Source organism: Primulina huaijiensis, chromosome 13 (genome assembly GCF_012295235.1).
Source record: "Primulina huaijiensis isolate GDHJ02 chromosome 13, ASM1229523v2, whole genome shotgun sequence".
NCBI classification, from domain to species: domain Eukaryota; kingdom Viridiplantae; phylum Streptophyta; class Magnoliopsida; order Lamiales; family Gesneriaceae; genus Primulina; species Primulina huaijiensis.
This window is the reverse complement of record NC_133318.1, coordinates 841,742-860,783: the sequence shown is the minus strand read 5'-3', so window position 1 is coordinate 860,783 and position 19,042 is coordinate 841,742. Positions and strand designations below refer to the sequence as shown.

The window sequence follows — 19,042 nt, the reverse complement described above, 5'->3', positions numbered from 1 at the left end:
GTTAAGCGATCTGAGTTGATCTAGCGGCTAGAGTCCTATAAATACTTGAAAATAATTAATAGATGGATTCTGAAACAACTCGATGTTGTTATTTGTTATTACCAAAACTTAAGATATAATATTTTTTTTGTGATAAAAAAAACTGCAAAACTAGATACAAAGATTATAGATAAACGGTTAATGCAAATAGTACATGAATTGAAAAAAAAAATAATTGCGTTAATGAAGAACATTGATACAATGCATAAAAATTACATGTTATTACACCTACAAAATAAATTGAAAGACCCTATCTACGCGAGATTGATCTGAGTCCTCCTATTTTCCTTCTGGCTTCTTCTTCTTCTTCCATCTACGTTTCCAGTTTTTTAGAGTCAATATTTTCCCTCTTTTTATCATCACCATGCTGCATGAACACAAGAACCTCCTGCAATTGGCTGCCGATGGTGGTTTGAAGATGATCCATCTGTTGGTCCGTATGATTCTTTAGTTGTATCTGTCCGGATAGTTCAACATTCATATTGAAATTTTGATGCTTCAACTTGAGCTAATCAGAATTAAAAGCGAGATATTGCGTGCTGATGGCGCTTATTTCCTTTACAATTTTAGTTCTGAAGTTGTCCAAAGCTACTATATGTGCAAAGTGTTCAGCTTCTAAAGAACTCAATGACAAAGCAACAATGTGCAGTTGACCCAGTACTTGGCGTGGCAGAGCTGAGGATCTTCAGCTTCATCCTCATCGGTCTCAGAAAGTTGAATGTCCTGGGATGTGGAGGGGCCATATATTTTAATTGGATTAGGATGAATGATCATTTCTTGTGTGGAGCGGTTGGAGTAATGATAGATGGAATCGCAGTTTGAAAGGCTTGACTGTAGATGTGCTGCGGTTCAGCCATATTTCCATAAATTCTGGTCCCATTTGGACTCATTCACCTTCTGATATAAAATATTGTGAATCACCGTCTCCTTGCCTGTCATATTTTCTGGAGATCTAATATCATCTTCTTGCATAGGTACACTTGCTGGAGTGGTAGTCAGTGAATCAATTTGGAGCTCTTCCAGGCTCTTTTTCTCAAATATTGTATCTTGATCCATAGGAGAATAATGGTCCATCGTGGACTGATGAAATTCAACTGGACAAAGAGCGGACTACTTCATCCACAGAAATTAGTGTCATCTCCAAGAGATCTCCGATTTGAGTTTCAGTTGTTTGAGGAAACGGAGATGCTTCTGTGGTGTACGAAGTGGTGGGAATTGGATTGGTGGGAACTGCATACTCTTCCAGCTTTTTCATTGAGATGGTCTAAGTCTGTTTCGTGTGGAACCCGTGCTCTTAACTAGCATTTAATGACGAACAACGAAAGCGCGGCTAAAAATTTTTTTGTACCTACAAAAATTTCGACATGATCTCTTCCTACGTGGGATATCTCAAAAATTTAAGAAAATACAAAAAGAATTTCTCGAAATAAAGTCATATCATCGTATCTTTGATCATTTAAAAAAAAATTCAACGATGGATTTCAAAGTCTTACTGCATGGATTCATTTGAAATAATGAGTGAAATTAAATCTTTCGGTCTAAATGAAGACTAAGCGAAATTGTTTTGGAATGAATTGAATCAGTTCCAACTTCATTTGTGGAAATACACGTGATTTTTTTGTGAATATTTGTCAAAACAATTGTTAGTATCGAAATAGGCCTCAATTATAATTATTGAATAATATATTAATAAATTATGTCAACGAATTTTATGAATCTAACTATCAATATTTATAACAATTAACAGTTGGAACATTTTATAAATTTGCTAGATCAGTACTTGTGATCTTGCACTTTTTGCTGGGAGTTTTTGTTGAGTGCAAATTATCTCTACTGTGTACAGCAAATCAATTGAAATATGTGTTTGAACATTTTAAAATATTTGAATTATAATATTACCACCGACTATAGTTTTTGGTAGAATGATAAATGATGTGTCCTACAATTAGTATCACAGCTAAAGTCATGAGTTTGATTCTAATTGATTACAAAAAATGTAATAATTAGGAAGAAGATTGTTTGATGCAATAATTGTTCATATCGTGTAGAGTAATTGAAATATGATATTTGAGATGTTGTACAGTTTAAAAGATTTGAGTTACACTATTACTACCATTTATAAATTTTGGTAAAGCGGCAAGCATTGGACGATGCACTTTTTTTTAATTAAAATTCGTAATATTTTTTTATTCAGAAAAAAACATTTGTTTTATTTTCACTCACATATATATTTATTAATATATTTACTTTATTTTTCCATTATATCTTAAAAGATTTTTTTCACAATTGCTTATGTTATTTTATAGTTGAGGAGCATATACCTTTTGAGCTTCAACTTTTTAAAATACACATATTGTGGAACCATTACTATAATACACCCCAAAATAATAATAATAATAATAATAATAATATAGTTTTAAGTAAAGCTAATTACCACTATAATTATTAATGATTACTAGTTACTCTGCACACGCGATGCGTGTGTGTACAATCTTTTTTATCATTATCGATGGACTAAAGTGAAATTTGACAAATTATGGAGAGACTAAATTGATATTTGAAATGTTGAAATAAAAAAAATATATAAAAGTGTGTGATGAAATTTAAAAAAAAAACAAAAAAACAAAAGTGTAATATTAGTAGCATATAAGAGTAAATTTGGAAAAAAAAATTGGTGTCATTCCTAAATAATTACTATTATGTTCTCAACTTGAATGAGATAGAATAGATAACGATAATGTAACTCCTTTGTGTTTTTATTTTCTCAATGAATCTTTAATTGAAAATGCCTTCAAATGTTTAAACATTTAAATAAATTTTTTATTTTTATGTTTTATAAGTATAGTTTTGTGCAATTTTTAATTAATTATCAGTCGACACTTATTTGAAAATATTTCTTTCCACTCCCTCCCCTTCCCTAGAAAAGACATGCATTTTTTCGGAGACACGGAATATAAAAAATGGTGGTACCTCTCTCTTTCGGAGATTCATTCTTCATGGTTCCAGTTGACCCGTACAATCAACCCGCTTTATCTTGGCCCTATTTTTCAAGCTTCCCTTCATTCAAGTGAGTTTTAATTCATAAAAGCTTTGATTTATTTATTTTTTGCGTGGCTTGTTTGGTAATTTTTTCCCTATTTGATTGATTTTGTTACAGTATTCTTGTGAAGATTTAATTTTTATGTGATTTTGATGGTACAATACTTGCAGCTAATAAAGTGGACAGTTCGTAAGTTTTCAGCAAGAAGAAAACTTTTTGTTTGGAAATTCTTGTGTTGACTGTTTGAAAGTCATTTTAGAAATATGATTGTTGAATATAGCTTTGGATCAAGATGAAGAGTTTGGGAATTAGAATTATAATGGCTATATTGGGCTGATCATTGTCTAATACAGCATCTGACCTTGCGAAATTTGTTGGGTAAACTCAGAAGTATTGGATTTGTTGAGTTTTCCAATTGAACAATATTTGCTTCTTGTTATAGGTGTCTAGGTGATTTCATCTCAACTCTAGAATGTCCAAAGAAACCAAAGCAAACTTGAACTTGTAATGGAGAAGAATATCCCTATGAGTAATTTTTAATTTGGCTTGCTTTCTCAGTTGCTTCTTGATGCGTCGAGCAATCTTTCTCTAGTAAGAAACAAGCAATTTGGAATATAATTATTATTTAAGATCGATCTCTTTTTGGAATGTTAATGCTTATGGGATTTGAATGTGGATATTAATCATTATTTATGGAACATATTCTTGATCCTACTGCATTATGTGGTTGAATTCAACTATTTCTTCCTGAATTAAATCTATGTAATAAAAAACTTTGGCAATCATAAACCAGAATAAATAAAACAGAATATGCATGCGTCCAGTGACCCAACAGGTTCTTTTTCCAGGTAAATAGGTGATGCACTAAGAGTCATTTTTGGGAGGTGATACTCTGATAGTGGCATACTCTGTATTTACTTCTTCCCTGGCCAGTATCCCCCATCCATTTCTATATATTGTGTGCCTGTATAGAAATTTTGGATTTCTATGGTTGTTTGAACTTTGACAGTGATGAGAATGTTTCAGCTTTAACACTATCAATTAGCTCTTCGTGGCAAAGGATGTGGTCGATTTTCTCACAGGTTCTGCTGGTGATTCTGGACGAGCTCAAATTTCTTTAGACCAATCTGAAATCATTTTTATAGGAACTGAGACTAGTGAAGGGATTCCACGCGTGAGTGCCTTACTAATCCCGATAAGACATGCCCAGTATGCCTGCACCTATGTCATTCTAGCAGAATATTACTTCTAAATTCATGAGTATGGTTTCAGAGATGAGAATGCAAACTAACACGGACTGGTTACTTCTAAGTTCTATCAACAGGTTTGCTTCAAAGCTACAGAACCGGGTAGCAGAAATAAGAGACTTAACACAAGCCTCCTCATCCGCTCATCCAGGCCGTTGGGAGAATGTAACATTCTTATTGATGCCGGCAAGTATGTTTAGTTCTTCCATTTCGCATGTAACCTGAAATGTAACATTCTTACTGAGTATGCTACTCTATCGTTGTATATTGCTCAAAGTTTTTTCCTAGGTTTTCTTGTTCATAATTATCTTTGATATGCCGTGACAATGTGAAGAAAAGTAAAAGCTCGTATCCCTTGTTCAATATTTTGATTCTGGCTGAAATGACTGAGCATGTAACACTTGTTGAATATCATATTTGCAATGAGAATAGGCTGATGTGATTGGATGTGTCATTTGGGTCCCATGAATTGTTCTTGCAAGCACTTCATACACCAAAGACCTAGCTCCATAGTGCTTAATTTGAAGTAGTCTTCCTATCACAATGTAATGCGTGCTACATGTATCAATGGATTTAATGAGAAAATTTTAACATAGAAAAATTGGCCTCCTTCAATTTGAATCAGGATTACAAATTCAAGACAAATAAGTACAATATTTTTTTATACTTTGAAAAATACTCCTGTTTATGAAAGGAACCTAAAAAATATATATTCAAGAAATTATAGTTTTTTATATAGTTTTTGATTTGCTGTAGACCATTAGATTTGTTGAATTGAATTTAGTAGATATTCAGTTCCCCATTCTGTGAAGCTGTGGTACACACTAAACCGCCATTATCTTACTCAGTGCAGGTTTGTCTATCAGAGTGCTCTGAGATGGTTCCCGAGTTATGGGTAAGCTTATTTAGTTAAAGGTCTGCTGACTGTTATTTGAACTTCATAACATGTAATTTTTCAGAATTTATGTTATGCATTTATTACTGAATATTTTCCACAAACGGTTGCACTAATAAAGTGATGAGAAAGAACAAGTAATGGTGTCTTTCATGGGTGTTTTCATGGAACTTCCTTGTTATAACGACTCGGATTTCCGCCAGGATTAGAACGATTGATGCCGTCATTATTACAGATTCTCATGCTGATTCAAACCTCCAGTCTCTAACATTATTACTTTTGACATTTCGATGGAAGACAAAAGTCATAAAATACTAAGCATTTATATCTAAGAAAGCTTGCTTCTTTTCAGGTTTGGACGATCTTCTTGGACAAATAATGTTCAACCTTCTATTCCAATTTATACCGCATTTCGTGACTTTGAGGTTCTTACTGCCTTTGAATCTGCGTCCCTCAATAAAATTTTGTTGATACTTTACTACAGTTGGTATACTTCACCTTTTCTGCTCTGATTAGAAAATTGCTCACTGCTCCTGCTTCCTCCCATCCCTCTTTGTTGGGTACAATAATTGTCCCTGCTTAGTATAGCGATCGAAACGTGGTGTTTGAGCTGCTGTGCGGTTTAAAAGATTTGAGTTGCACCATTACCACCAGCTATAGCTTTTGGTAAAGCGGTAAGGTAAAGCGGTAAGCACTCGGTCCTACACTCTTCATCCAACATATTTCCACGCGATAAGTATAGGTATTTTTTATACAATTTTAGTTACTAATAACCTTGAGGACTAAAAGAAATTAATTTTCCACTATATTCGGCTTCCATCTGAAATCACTTGAAGCATGAACGATGATATTTCCTACAGAATTTGAAAGCCAATTTTCGCCGCATTTTAAAAGATAACGAATTTTTTTCTCTCTGGGGCTTTATCATGAATATCTTTTCATTTGGATTTTAGATGTTCCACAATGTTTCCATTGTGATTGGTTAGGCAGTTAGACTACGGTTTGCATTGTGTGCATGAAGTATATTTGAGTCTGTAGTTTGTTGAGAGTTTCATATGTTTTGTCCTTCTTAACATCAATAATAGTGCATCTCTTGGTAAAATATCTGACTCTTGTTAGACTGACAACCCTTGTAATTGTAGGTGATGAATAAAACTCATTATTATTTGGTAGATAAAAGTGGTGACACCTGGTGCTGCAGTTTCAGACTCGCAGTTTAACATTATACCAGAAGAGCCATTCTTAGTACATGATCTTCAGGTGAAATTTTCAATATGCTCCTTTTATTATTGAAGTATGATATTCTATTATTAGGCTCTGAATATTATAGATGTAGGAATATGGTGTTATGAGGAATGCTTGAGCTTTACTTGCTGATTTATCTTCTTATTCTATTCATGTTGTCTTGCAGTTTATTCCCTTACCAGTCTGGCATGGCTGCGGTTATCATTCTTTGGGTTTTCGTTTTGGCGATATTTGTCATATTGGGTAATGGTTTTAATAATTTGTGGTTTCTTCAATCAATTTTTTGAAATGGAGGCTAATCATTTTTCTGTGTTATAGTGATGTTAGTGAAATACCTGAAGATACTTATCCTCTTCTTTGAAGACTGTGAAATTCTTATTCTGGTCTCTCTCAATATATCTCTTTTCCCTCCTTTGCATTTTTATGCATGATTCGACTTCTTGGTGGATGGAGACTCACTTGAGGGGGGGTCAGTTTGCTCCGCTTAAATTTCAAAATTTGATAATTTATCTTATTAAGTGTAAAATTATTTCAGAAAATATTTTAAAAGAAATTGGTTCTGCCCCCATAAAAATATAATTCAAATTTCTATACCCCAGCCCTTGGGTGGTTTTGGCTCTGCCTCTGATTCGACTCATGTGCATATAATCATTCTGAATATAATTATTTGTATTTGAAGGCATGATGCTATATCTGATGGATCACGACGAAGTGAACTGGGATCTTGCGAAGTTGAAGGAGACTGATGTCGACAAGAATTTTAAATGAGGTGGGGACAACATGTTTTGAAAGGAAAAAAAAAAGAACGTGGGTGCATATACGGGTTGGCGGAAATTTCGTAAAGAAATAGAAGACGCGTTTTTAACGCGTATTCACACGGTCAAGAGGCTCTATAAATAGAGCTCCCCCTTCATTCTGAAATCATCCCTTCTTCGAGTTTTCTCTCATCTTATAACATTCTATAATATTTGTGATTTGTTCTCCTGTATTAAGAGAGTGTGTGTTCTCTTTGGAAACACAGTGAGTGAGTTGTACACCACAAAATATTATAGTGGAAATTCTTTTCATCTTGCCCGTGGTTTTTACCCTAATAATTTTTAGGGGTTTTCCACGTAAATCTCGGTGTCCAGTTTATTCTTTATTTTCGGGTTTTATTATCTCAAATTCCGCAAGTGGGACCAACAAGTGGTATCAGAGCCTTGGTTTAAAATTTCTTAAAATTCTGAGTATGCTCTGTGGTTGCAGCCTAGACTGATCTTCCACATCAGAAAAGATTTTTTGAGATTTTTTATTTAAGGCGGGATTATTTTGTCCAGTCTACTAAAATTTTTGTAGACATAATGGCGGGAAGGTACGAGATAGCGAAGTTCAACGGAAGCAATTTTATGCTGTGGAAAATAAAGATACAAGCAGTTTTAAGAAAGGAGAATTGCTTGGCGGCTATTGGAGATAGACCGGTGTAGATTACGGATGATGGAAAGTGGAATGAGATGAATGATAATGCTGTTGCCAATTTGCACTTGGCTATAGCAGACGAAGTACTGTCAAGTATCTCTGAGATAAAAATAGCCTAAGTTATCTGGGATACTCTGACAAAGATGTACGAGGTCAAGTCCCTACACAATATGATTTTCCTAAAGAGAAGACTTTATACTCATCGGATGGCGGAATCTTCATCGATGACCGACCATATCAACACACTGCATACTCTATTTGCCCAACTCACTTCCATGGGGCATAAAATAGGGGAAAATGAACGTGCGGAGCTTCTACTTCAAAGTCTACCAGATTCATATGATCAACTTATCATCAACATTACCAACAATATTCTTATGGGCTTTCTAAGATTTGATGATGTCTTAACTGCGGTTCTCGGTGAAGAAAGCCGGCGCAAGAATAAGGAGGACAGGTTGGTAACCTCGAAGCAGGCAGAGGCTTTACCGATGATAAGAGGAAGATTTATGGACCGTGACTACAGTGGGAGCCAAAGACGAGGTAGATCAAAATCGAGAAGTAAGAAGAAAAATATTTACTGCTTTAAATGCGGCGGTAAATGGCACTTCAAGAAAGAGTGTACGAGTATCGAGAAGAGTTCTCAAGGAGATGTGGCCAGTACTTCAGGCAGTGGTGAAATATTATTCAACGAAGCAGCAACTGTTGCAGAAGGCAGGCACAAATTTTGTGACACACGGATTATGGATTCAGGAGCGACGTGGCACATGACGTCTCGGAGAGAATGGTTTGATCATTATGAACCAGTCTCAGGAGGATTTGTATTCATGGGAAATGATCATGCCTTGGAAATCGCTGGAGTCGGTACTATCAAAATTAAAATGTTTGATGGCACCATTCGCACCATACAGGAAGTACGACATGTGAAAGGACTGACGAAAAATCTTTTGTCCTTGGGGCAATTGGATGACATCGGGTGCAAAACTCGGATCGAGAACGGGATCATGAAAATTGTGAAAGGCGCGCTTGTGGTTATGAAGGCGAAAAAGATCGCTGCAAATCTGTATGTACTTTTGGGAGAAACACACAAAGAGGCGGAACTAGCTGTTGCATCAAATGGTTCAGGAGAAGAATTAACAGTGTTATGGCATAGAAAGCTCGGGCATATGTCAGAACGGGGGTTGAAAATTCTCTCAGAACGGAAGCTGTTGCCAGGACTTACAAAAGTGTCACTACCCTTTTGTGAGCATTGTGTTACCAGTAAACAACACAGATTAAAGTTTGGCACTTCTACTGCCAGGAGCAAAAGCATATTGGAGCTGATTCATTCGGATGTTTGGCAAGCACCGGTTGTATCCCTAGGAGGAGCGAGATATTTTGTCTCGTTCATTGATGATTTCTCTAGGAGATGTTGGGTGTATCCAATCAAGAAGAAATCAGATGCTTTCCAGATCTTCAAAGATTTCAAAGCGCGGGTTGAACTTGATTCAGAAAAGAAAATCAAGTGTCTGAGGACTGACAATGGAGGAGAATATACCAGTGACGAATTTGATGCATATTGTCAACATGAGGGCATCAAAAGACAGTTTACGACGGCTTACACACCTCAACAGAATGGAGTGGCGGAGCGGATGAACAGAACCTTGTTGGACAGAACAAGAGCTATGTTGAGGACTGCAGGTCTAGAAAAGTCATTTTGGGCAGAAGCAGTCAAAACCGCTTGTTATATTATCAATCGTTCTCCTTCAGTGGCGATTGATCTGAAGACTCCGATGGAGATGTGGACCGGGAAGCCGACAGATTATTCTCATTTGCATACATTTGGAAGTCCTGTGTACGTTCTGTACAATGAGCAAGAAAGATCGAAGTTGGATTCAAAATCCAGAAAATGTATCTTCTTAGGATATGCTGATGGAGTAAAGGGGTTTCGCTTGTGGGATCCTACTGTTCACAAGCTTGTCATCAGCAGGGATGTTATCTTCGAGGAAGATAAAGTAAAGGGAGACAAAGGCACACCGAATTCAGAAACTACTATTTTTCAGGTGGAAAATAAGACAGACGAAGGTCAAGTTTCTTGTGAAGCAGTACCAGAGCACGAAGAACAAGAACATGTTGAGTCTGAAGTTTCCAATGTGAGGCAGTCAACTCGAGACAGAAGACCACCAGGTTGGCTTTCAGATTATGTCACTGAAAGCAATATTGCATATTGTCTATTATCAGAGGATGGTGAGCCATCGAGTTTCCACGAGGCTACTCAAAGCTCGGATGTATCTTTGTGGATGATAGCAATGCAAGAAGAGTTGGAGGCATTAGACAGAAATAAAACTTGGGATCTTGTTACACTACCACGAGGAAGGAAAGCCATTGGAAACAGATGGGTCTATAAGATCAAGCGTGATGGCAATAACCAAGTGGAGCGGTATCGTGCTAGATTGGTGGTAAAAGGGTATGCTCAGAAAGAAGGCATTGACTTCAATGAGATATTTTCTCCTGTGGTTCGGCTTACAACAGTCAGAGTGGTGCTGGCATTGTGTGCGGTGTTTGACCTACATCTAGAACAGCTAGATGTGAAAACGGCGTTTCTTCATGGAGATCTTGAAGAAGAAATCTATATGCTCCAGCCAGAAGGTTTTGCGGAAAAAGGCAAAGAGAACTTGGTTTGCAGGTTGAACAAATCTCTGTACGGTCTCAAACAGGCGCCGAGATGTTGGTACAAGAGATTTGATTCCTATATCATGAGCCTCGGATACAACAGACTGAGTGCAGACCCTTGTACGTATTTCAAGAGGTCTGGTGATGATTATATCATTTTGCTGTTGTATGTGGACGACATGTTGGTAGCAGGCCCCAACAAAGATCATGTCCAAGGATTGAAGGCACAGTTGGCTAGGGAATTTGATATGAAGGACTTGGGACCAGCAAACAAGATTCTAGGGATGCAAGTTCACCGAGACAGAAGTAACAGAAAGATTTGGCTTTCCCAGAAAAATTATTTGAAGAAAGTCTTGCAACGCTTCAACATGCAAGATAGTAAGCCAATTTCGACCCCTCTTCCTGTTAACTTCAAGTTATCCTCCGAGATGTGTCCTAGCAGTGAAGCAGAGAGGATGGAGATGTCTCGAGTACCATATGCATCAGCAGTGGGAAGTTTGATGTTCGCTATGATCTGTACAAGACCGGACATTGCTCAAGCAGTGGGAGCAGTTAGTCGGTATATGGCGAATCCTGGACGAGAGCATTGGAGCACTGTTAAGAGGATCCTTAGATACATTAAGGGTACCTCGAATGCTGCATTATGTTATGGAGGATCGGATTTTACACTCAGGGGCTATGTCGATTCAGATTATGCAGGTGATCCTGATAAGAGGAAATCTACTACTGGTTATGTGTTTACACTTGCGAGGGGAGCAGTAAGCTGGATTTCAAAACTGCAGACAGTTGTGGCGTTATCTACAACATAGGCAGAATACATGGCAGCTACTCAAGGTTGCAAGGAGGCAATATGGATTAAAAGGTTATTGGAGGAGATCGGGCACAAACAAGAAAATGTTTCTTTGTTTTGTGACAGTCAGAGTGCCTTGCACATCGCAAGGAATCCAGCCTTTCATTCCAGGACAAAACACATTGGAGTACAATTTCACTTTGTGCGGGAAGTAGTAGAAGAAGGAAGCGTGGATATGCAGAAGATCCATACAAAGGATAACATAGCCGATTTTATGACCAAGCCAGTGAACACTGATAAATTTGAGTGGTGTAGATCCTCAAGTGGTCTAGCAGAAACGTAAGCAGCAGGGAATGGCAAGATTGAAAGGATGTGTGGAGATGTGTTTGATTCTCAATCAAATCTCCAAGTGGGAGAAATGTCGACAAGAATTTTAAATGAGGTGGGGACAACATGTTTTGAAGGGGAAAAAAAAACGTGGGTGCATATACGGGTTGGCGGAAATTTCGTAAAGAAATAGAAGACGCGTTTTTAACGCGTATTCACACGGTCAAGAGGCTCTATAAATAGAGCTCCCCCTTCATTCTGAAATCATCCCTTCTTCGAGGTTTCTCTTATCTTATAACATTCTATAATATTTGTGAGGTGTTCTCCTGTATTAAAAGAGTGTGTGTTCTCTTTGGAAGCACAGTGAGTGAGTTGTACACCACAAAATATTATAGTGGAAATTCTTTTCATCTTGCCCGTGGTTTTTACCCTAATAATTTTTAGGGGTTTTCCACGTAAATCTCGGTGTCCAGTTTATTCTTTATTTTCGGGTTTTATTATCTCAAATTCCGCAAGTAGGACCAACAACTGAAGGACTCGATGTTCAACTTAGGCACGATGGATCCAGTGTATCTCTATAACCTGAAGAGAATTCAATCGTACTCTGCCCATTGATGCATGATAATTGAAACGTGAAAGTCTCATTCATTAATTGGATATACATTTCTTAGGATAAATAAATCAGTGTGATAGATGTCTACCTGAGCAGCCAGCCAGCCAGCCAGCCAGCCCTTTTTGACTTGAGAGTGTGGACTCTTCTCTTGGTGTAGCCTACAAATTTAGATTATTTTCTTGTGTTTGTCCCATCAAATGTGAGCCTTAACAAATTAATATAAATTCATGATTTTTTTTTTCTTTGGTGTTTCTTGATATGAGATTTTGTTTTTATTTTTATGTTGAGAGTATTACTTTTTTTTGTGAATATCGATAGAGTTGATCGTCTCACATATAAATATTCGTGAGACCGTCTCAGAAAAGACCTATTTTTATTTTAATTAATGTATCAACCACACACGTTACATGTTTGTACATTCTTTTTTATAATTAGCTTCGATTTATATTAAATCAAGAATAATATTGTAATTTGAAATTATAATATTGAAATAAGGTCATGACATCATTCTAAAGACTAATGAAAGACTAAACTATAATTTTAAATAATAATAAGAAATTATAGAGGGAGAACAATGCAAATTGGAAATAATAAAAGAAAAAAAGACCATATCATGATATTATTTTGACTCTATTTTCAAGATATTTAATAAATAGTGATAGATTTAAGGAAAAAACAAAGAATAAGGAAACCAATCAACCTTAGCTCGAAGAAAAAAATATATGGCCATTTGATTGGTCATTGCTATGCTTGCTTGATATTTTCTCGAACGGATAATAACGACTATACACTTATAAGTCCACTTTGGTGGTCTAGATTTGATGATATTCATATCGATCAATTTTTTATTTTAGTATAATAATTTGTTGTTTTTATAAATTTTTTTATCAGACCTTCATTTTGCTGATGACAAGTGATTATTATTCGACGTATTTCAATTAAAAAAATGACAAAAATTTGAAAAACTCTAGTAATTTTTTTTAATGATATGATTAATGAGACAAGGGTCAGGGCCCAATCACATCATCAAGAATAAATTTGTCCATTTAATTAAAATTTTACAGATAACTAATTCATCCGAACAAGAAATATATGATTTCGAATCCCTCGATCCAATTTAACTTATATATTGTTTGCAAAAATTGGAATTTCAATTTGCTTATTAATTATCAACCCATTCAGAGGTGATAAAACTGGATTTATCATTGAATAATTATAAAAAAAGATTCCTCATATTTTGTTATGACATATGAGCTGGAACAGCATGCATGTCATTTAAATAAAGAATATAAAATATAATGAGGGGTCATATGGACAAGAAAATGACAAAACTATAGAAATTTTTTAATTTTAATTAATTAATTAATTAATACAAACAAGTAAAAGTTATTTTATACAGGCATGCCACATTGGGAAGAATGCCTAAAAATACTAATAATTGGTGGTGGGTCTTGCTTGCCCAAGTGGTCTTTTTTAAAATAATAATAATAAAAAAAAAAACAGTGTGTTTTTATTTATTTATTAGCAATGTAAATAATGTGTATTACCAAAAATACAAAATTATATGTTATTAAGATATATAATTTTTATATAGAATTTTTAGACAACAAGCAAAACATAATATATTCATTCAATTTTACACAAACCGAAGTCGTAACTAAGTCAAACAAACGCATTAAATTTCGTAGAATTTTAGTCAACACTAAATAGTTTGGTAGTTAAACGGTCAAATTTTAAACGATATATATAAGTTATAACCCCTAATAAATTACTAAGGACGAATATGAAAATTGAAAAAAAAAATCATTTTTAGTTTTATGTATTTATTTTTTTTAGGATTTTGATTTTTTAAATTGATAAAAATTAGAAGAACCAAGTTCGATAAAAAAAAAATTAAAATAAAAACAAATATACATAACAAAAAACGCAATTTTTCTTATTAAATGATGTGAACAGTACATACATAAAAATTGATTTTTAAGGATAATAATTAAGTAAGATAATCCAATTGGACATTATTATTAATGAATGACAATGAAATGAAATGAAAGATTAGCAAATAATTGTGAAACGAGAAAATGATAATTATAAGCTTTAAAATAATGGATTGGTCACAAAGACTCAATCAATGACTCAATCATGCATGCCCACAATAATATTATTACAAATCTGAAAGGAATCTACTGCCAAACTTTATTATACTGTAAAAAATAATGCAAATTATCCATGTCTCTTTCTATCTATACATACATATATATATATACACACACACACACAAATTATATATTAAAAAAACCAAGTGTCTTTTTCACATGGCGGCTTTTTCTTGTGTGGGCTATAGAGAAATCCATATTAGTCCTCAATATTTTGGTTTATTTTCGATTTAGCCAATTGACCTAAAACATTCTCTTTTGTTTAGATTTTTATCCAATTTACTTCAAGTTCTCATTTTACTCTTTATTTTATTTTATATTTTTTTTAAAAAAAATTTCTAAGTTGATCATGTTTCCGTGAAAAAAATTAAATCTTATATATTTTTTTACTAGAATGTTGCCGGGTCTTATCCACCTATTTTACATAATGATTTTCATGGCTTAACCACACATTCGCAACTAATGGTTATTATCGCAGATTCTTTCCCCAACACCTAGCGCAACTTTGTTTCTTTTTCTCTATCAAATTGTATATAATTGATTTAATTTGAAAATAAAACATGAGATGAGAGCAAAAGTCTTGTGATTTTATTCAAATATACTAAATATTTTTATAGTAGTAACCTCCATATGTAACTTGTGATTATATATTTTTGGAAAGATAGCTTTTTTGGTTTCAGTTTAAGACTTTGATTTCTTTATAAAATTGATTTGTCTTAGTTCTGGATATTTTTTTTCTATATTAAAAGAAACTCGATTCTTTCAAAATAAATTGTTTAGGCAACTTTTCTAAATCTTTCAAGTATTTCAATAAAATTATTAACAAAAAACTTTGAATGATATGTATTAGACATAGCGTATGACACCTGATAGGTAATAGAATATGGTCTATTACTTTATTTCATCGGCTTTTTTCTTTGAAATTTCGAAACAATGTCAAGGCCCGACTGAAATATCTGTCTGCCAGGTTGTAGACAATTCTTGGATGAATTACTCATAAATTTTTCATGCACTGATATCCCTGAGATAGTTCCTAGTATCGAATCATGAAGATTACTTATTCGTTTATCGTATATAACAATATCGATTGGTGAATTTATTTCTTTTATAAAAATAGTTTTTATCTTTATCTAGACTGCTCCGATATGAATCCAGGACATGGTTTATACTACTTATATATTGAGTTTCTATAATTCCTCTTTTATTTATTCAAAAAGAATTAATTTCATCTCTATTTGGTTTCCTATAAATTCAATTGGGATTATCATTTCTCTTTTGAAAACTTTATAGACTAGATGATGTTTTTGTTTCTTAGGCTAATATTTCCTAAAAAAAGTTCTAGTTGTCATATTGATAATCCTTGGTATCCCAATAAGTTTTTCTCATGATCTTTTGGACCATGTTATGTGATATGGTTGTATGACTAAAGAAACCAGATGAATATTCATGTGTTTCATGTCGAAACACTTCGACTTCAGTTAGATTATGATTCTATTTTCATCGGATTTTTCTTGACTCAAGATTTTTTCTTTAAATATACTCTCATTTGGACGAATATTTTCAAAATATTATACTTGAATTAGGTCTTGCTAATAAAATTTCTTCAATATCTACGGTGGGTTAGAAGCATATTACTCTGTTTCTATCATTTCTGGAAAATTGGTCAAAATATGACATTTTGTCCCATATGTTCAATAATTACAATATCTAAAACTTTCACTAGCTCTAATGTGAGCTCTTTTTAAATTTTTTCTTGTTGGTGTTCGTCCTATGCTTCAATATGAGTTTGATGCATGAGACGAAATCCTACTTCTTGATGGTCCATTTCTTTAGTCCAGATTTATAAGATCAGACTTTTTGTATATATATAATATTGTTCTTTTTTTTCAAAGAACTTCTCCCACTTCTGGCACAAGGATGAGAGCTAAATCTCTTCCTTTTATGTATTTGTGATTTGCTTCCAATAATTGTTAGATGATCATTTTCTCTAGAACATAAAAGAGTACATTTGTTTATACCCCTTAATTTTTTGTAGTTCTTTTGTAATACTGTCAAATTACACCATCATGCCAATTTTTCTTTAAGGAAAGAGGCTCTTCTGACCTAAATATCTGGATTGTCAGGGTTGTATTACTTTATTAATATTTCTCTCCTGTGACTTGACATTTTGGAAAATAAAAGTTGCATTGATGTTGTTGCGATTCTTCGACCACGAAAAGCAAACACGCTAAAAAACGGAGCCACATCCTCGATTCGATGAAATAAAGAAAAGGTTGTGTTGTCCCGATATTTTTGAAACAAGTAATTGCGTAATATTCACTTCTAAATTATGAAAAACTTAGCAACAAATATTAACGAAAATAACAATTGATCTCAAGCGAACCTTCAAAGAATTCGTTTTTGACAATCGAGTGAAGAATAATCGACAAACGTCCCAAAGTGTTAAACTTCGATAAGTTTGATTTGAGAAACACAAAAATGTGTATACAAAACCAAGCTTTGAAATTTGAGAGAAAACTCACAAAATATTATAAAACTCAATCTCTGTTACATAATAAACTTGGACTCTAAACTAGGTAAAGATAAAATATTCTGCAGGTGGGCGCGCTCGAGCGCGGGGTGTTCTGGATTGGGCGCTCTCGGGCGGTAAGATTTTACCGCTCAGGCGCGGAGTGTTATGGAATTCACATCTTCTACAGTAAGTTTGGCGCTCAGACGGTAGGATTTGTCCGCTCAGGCACGTAGGCTTCTATCTTCCTCTTGGTTTAACACTTGCACAACGATCCTATGGCACCCAAGCTCATTTCCATGCATTACGAACTCTTCGAGGCTTGGAATTTTGCTTGCAAGCTCTTCTCGATTGCTCATGAGTCCATGTACTGTCTCTTTGAACCTCCTTCCAATCATTTGTACGCCATGTCCGGCCAGATTCATATCAAATGTGCTTTATTTGATTCCTAAATTCCATCTATATTTAGTGATAATACAATTTATTCATCTATTAAATATATTTCATGTAATTCAAGACTATATAAAGCTTGGATATATTTTATTTTCTTCTTTGTATCTTGACTATTGAAATAATTCACCCTTACATATTGTGTCTTATATAGGGTGTCTATTCTTCCGACTATCTCGCTAAGAGAATCCCCGGATGTGACTTACTATTTGGTTTAAGACGAAGTCATGTCCCAAGCGATTTCAACGGATTCCATTAGACTCATTTTTAAAAGTTTAGTGAATCTTTTTTTGTTGAGATCAAGTGTTCCTGCTGTGATTCTCATAACCATGTCCAATCATCTATGATTTCTTTTATGTTTTTGAACTTTAGTACATCAAGTTTAAGCATAACTCCATAAAAACGTATTGGTTCTAAACAATCTTCTCATATGATGTTTGGTTCAAGGTAACTTGATTCTTTCTTGACCGTGTTGATGTTGGGTATGATTATCCACCAACTTGGAAATTTGTTTTGGGTCATTCGATCTTTGTGTATCGAGGAACCCACATTTTTTCTTGGTGGTTCTTGAGAAGATGCCTTATTAACTAGAGATTGACCAGCTCCAATTGTGTTCATTTTTAGATCTATGATCTTGAGGTTTGCAAAAGACTTTCAAGGTCTTTAATATTATTGAGACCAATCCTTTCTCATCAGTTTATTTATTTTCCCGAGATAGTTTTCATAAGATCGATCATTTTCTCGTCGTCGTTTAACGGTTTTTGCTCTACTTTGGCCTTATTTATTTGATTTAATAAGGATTTGGTACCAAAGGATGATGATAACCTTCCTCCCGATATCCTATCACTAGAACTAGGTTGTCGTTATACGGTTTGGATTCTTGTTTGAATATCCTTCGACGTTCCGAGATTTCTTCGATTCTTCGTGGTACATAATATAGCTGGTTGCCTTAGTTTTGTACCGTCTTTTATATTTCTATAAGATCTCGAGAGAGTTCAGAGGAATCCGAGACTGTTTATATGAATCTATTATTTTGAATAATATTTTACCTTAATAATTTGATTCATTCGTGGTTGTTCATGGTATATAACATTTGTTAGATTTTCTTGTTTCACATATTCCAAAATATTAAAATAAAACTTTAAAACAATAAAGTTCAAACGCATGTTCGGATCCATAATTTGATAAATATTTCCTCCACAACAAGATAAAATAATAATAATAATAATAATAATAATAATAATAATAATAATAATAATAATTTATATGTCTAAAATAAAAATTTAGGCTCTGATATCATTTTCTAAGCATCTCATGAGTTTTTTATAAGATGATATTTTGGGCATTTTTAAAAGTTTTTTAGCTTGAAGTACCAAATTAAGCATAATTTGAAAGATCAGACCGGATCGAACTGAGACTTGGGCTAAACATTAGGATGAGTTTTTCTAGGTCGCTTTATATAAGAGAAGTGAAAGGTGAAGTTCAAATTGGAGCAATAATAATAAATTTTTTTTGTTAAAAAAAGCAAGATAATTAATTATTAAAGAACAGATTTTTATTTTTTCTAAAAAAATTTATGGGGTTTGGAGAAGAGAACAAAAGTTAAGACAGAAAGTGCACGTCAGAGTTA

At 34.2% G+C, this 19,042-nt stretch overlaps 1 pseudogene; it reads left to right on the top strand.

Moving 5' to 3' along the window:
- The first annotated feature begins 2,948 nt into the window (after positions 1 to 2,948).
- Positions 2,949 to 8,041, top strand: LOC140991332 (putative hydrolase C777.06c; annotated as a pseudogene).
- Positions 8,042 to 19,042: the final 11,001 nt, after the last annotated feature.